The sequence below is a fragment of the Contarinia nasturtii genome, unplaced genomic scaffold, assembly GCF_009176525.2.
Source record: "Contarinia nasturtii isolate CC-2019 unplaced genomic scaffold, AAFC_CNas_1.1 Cnas_scaffold_6545, whole genome shotgun sequence".
Taxonomy (NCBI): domain Eukaryota; kingdom Metazoa; phylum Arthropoda; class Insecta; order Diptera; family Cecidomyiidae; genus Contarinia; species Contarinia nasturtii.
In genome coordinates, this window is record NW_022203799.1 from 1 (window position 1) to 3,045 (window position 3,045).

Here is a 3,045-nt window from a genome sequence, read left to right on the forward strand (position 1 = left end):
GAGAATTGAAAAATATTTAAAACAAAATAGATAGAATTGAATAGAAAGAATACTGAGCAAATTATTAATCTCCTTCAAAACTACTAGATGTAAGAATAAAATTATTTTGTATTTATTTAAAATATATTCAATAAACCACCAAGGCGAAGGAACGCTGTTCGGTGCAGTTATTATTATTATTATTAAGAAAGGTGAAAAAATTAATAATAATAACTGCACCGAACCAAAATAATTTCAAAATTTCACGTTTCTGTTCACTAGTCTGTTCAAATTCAAATCTAGATTCAAATAGTTTCAAAGCTTACTGTCATACCAGTATAGTCTAGAGTATAGTGACAATTTGAGAAAGACGTATGTATTTGCTAGTGTATTTGTCAAATTCACTAATGACATCTGAATTGACATTTAATGTCACAATATTTAATTATCGGTTATAGTTGTTCTCAAGGTTTTTTTTTTTCAATAATTTCAAACAATGGAACAAATTACCGATATTTGTGAATTATCAGACGAAAAATTAATTATTCCCTGTTTGAAAAAAAGGTTTGAGCAACGCAATATTTATGTGAGTATATATCTAATGAATAAATGACTTACTACTTTGACCACTACTTTAATTTACTTTTGAACAGACTTATATTTCCAAAGTGCTAAATTCTATAAACCCATATATGGAGATAGATGGTTTACATTCAAAAGAAAAGATTATGTTTCACCGAGGAGATATGCAAAATGAATTCCCACCGCATATTTTTGCCATCGGTAAGTGAATATTTCTGATAAAAATCTTAATTATAAACTAATGTTTGAACCAATAATGTGTTTTAGCCAACAACGTTGGAGAAAACATAAGTGTTGAGAAGTCACAATCTATTATTCTGACGGGAGAATCAGGATCAGGAAAAACTAAAAGCATAGAGTATCTTATGTATTTTATTTGTATGACCTCACCCGATTCGACTATGTCTGTTCAAGATCAGCGGCGTATTAGTGCCACAAGTTTGGTTTTCGAGATCTTCGGCAATGCTCGAACAAGAATAGCTCGCGATTTATCAAGTTGACGGAGGTGAGTATAAAAATCATATATTTAAAATCAATTTTTTTATTTCATCCTTGATTTCTTTTATAGATTTACTTTTATCCAAATAAGAAAATAGCTACAATTCAAATTTTTTATCAACTACTTGAAAGTAGTAGAGTTTATGGGCAAAACAAAGATGAGAGTAACTTTCATATCTTCTATTATCTCTTGAAGTCAGCGAATTCCTACAAAGATCTTCATCTTAACATCAGTGAAAAATATGAGGTAAATCTAAAATATAGTGTTTGAGTGATCTCAATTTAATAGTAAATTTGTTATTTTTTCTAGTATTTGCCGAAATATTCAGGAATAGAAGATTTGGAAAGTTTGCCAGATATGAATCTCATTGACGAATCATTAGCTAGTGTTGGAATTTGTAATAAAACCAGAATTCAAATATACAAAACACTAGCTGCAATTTTGCATTTAGACAACGTGGATATTGAAGAAAATATCGCAAATGAAAAATGTAAAATATCGGATCCAACAAGAAAACACTTTGATTGTGCTGCTCAGCTATTGAATATTGATCAACAATTGCTTGAAACAGCGATACTGACTCGTGACATTCAATCTGGTTCCGAGGAAATTATGTAAGTTGGCATTTTTACATAGATTTTTTTTTAGAACAATTTCTTTAGATCTACCAAGAGCGAACAAAATGAGAGACAGTTTGTCAAAATGTTTATATGAACAAGTTTTTCAGAATGTGGTGCATTTATTCAACAGTACTAATGTGAATGTACGGACTGATCCGTCACTATCACGCATAATCTGTTGGATATTGCTGGTTTTGGTAATTTTGCTATATTGAATTTATTTGTTATTTAAGAAAAGTGACACAATTCAAAATAATATCTATATCTTTTCCACTAATTTACACAGAATCATTCCGAGAAGGTGATCATTTTGAGCAACTATGTATTAACTTTGTTAATGAAAAGATTCAGCAAGTTTCCGTTAAATTAATGCTAAAAAATGAAGAGCAGTGGTATATAAAAGAGAACCTTGAAGTTCCGAAGATCGAATTTTTTGACAACAGCCATATTCTAGGTATAAAAAATCTATATTAATTCTCATTTATTTTGTGTGTTTAAAAACAATTCTTTAATTTATAGACATTTTTGAAAACAACGTAAAAGGATTATTCAAACGTTTAGACGACTCTCATAAGCTTCCATGCCAAAACTCAATGGCATTTGTTCAAAATACTTTGTCAAGTTGGCCAAATAACTCAATTATAACCATTCCGAAACCAAAACCCATTCAACAGAACACAGGATTTGTGATCCGCCATTTCATGGGCGATGTTCTATATTGCGCTGTAAGTTAAAGGGTTTTAAAGAATTTTAGTCAAAATATTACAAAAAAGGACGTATATATTTTTTTTTTTTACAATTTCATTGATATTTTTTAGGAAAATTTTGTTGAGAAAAACAAAGACAGTATATTTAAAGCTGTAAAAAATATATGTGAATATATCAGCCTTAGCAATAAAACAAACATCGATCCATGTAGTAAATCTGCTTCGTTTAGATTAAAAAAAGGAACCAATAAACTTTTTGACGCATTAAATCAAACTGAAAGTGAAACAGATAGTCAATTTCAATATAATAAATTATTGTTTGCAATTTACATGCTTTTTCATCTGGAATTTTACCAATTTTGTATTCTTTCTTTGTAGAAGTGTTCATTTGTTCGCTGTATCAAACCAAATGCATGTCAGTCTAGTAAGTTTTTCGATGAAAATTTGGTTCAATCACAGTTAGATTCGTCAGGCTCCATTGCCTACCAAAAACTCATGAAAACTGGTTTTCCATCTCATATGAGCATAACAGACTTATTTGATATATTCGAATCAAAGCCAGAATTTTAAGAACATATAAATACAAATCAAAAACAACAATTATATTATTATTGAAACTGCCTCTGTCCCGCAGATATGGAGAACGTCATTTGTCAGA

General features: G+C 29.6%; 1 long non-coding RNA gene across 1 annotated transcript; it reads left to right on the forward strand.

Moving 5' to 3' along the window:
• Window positions 1–454: 454 nt before the first annotated feature.
• LOC116351892 lies at window positions 455–1,668 on the forward strand. The gene is made up of 5 exons (XR_004202222.1): window positions 455–565; window positions 633–762; window positions 829–1,066; window positions 1,130–1,306; window positions 1,370–1,668. It is a non-coding gene; the product is annotated as an uncharacterized LOC116351892 (long non-coding RNA).
• Window positions 1,669–3,045: the final 1,377 nt, after the last annotated feature.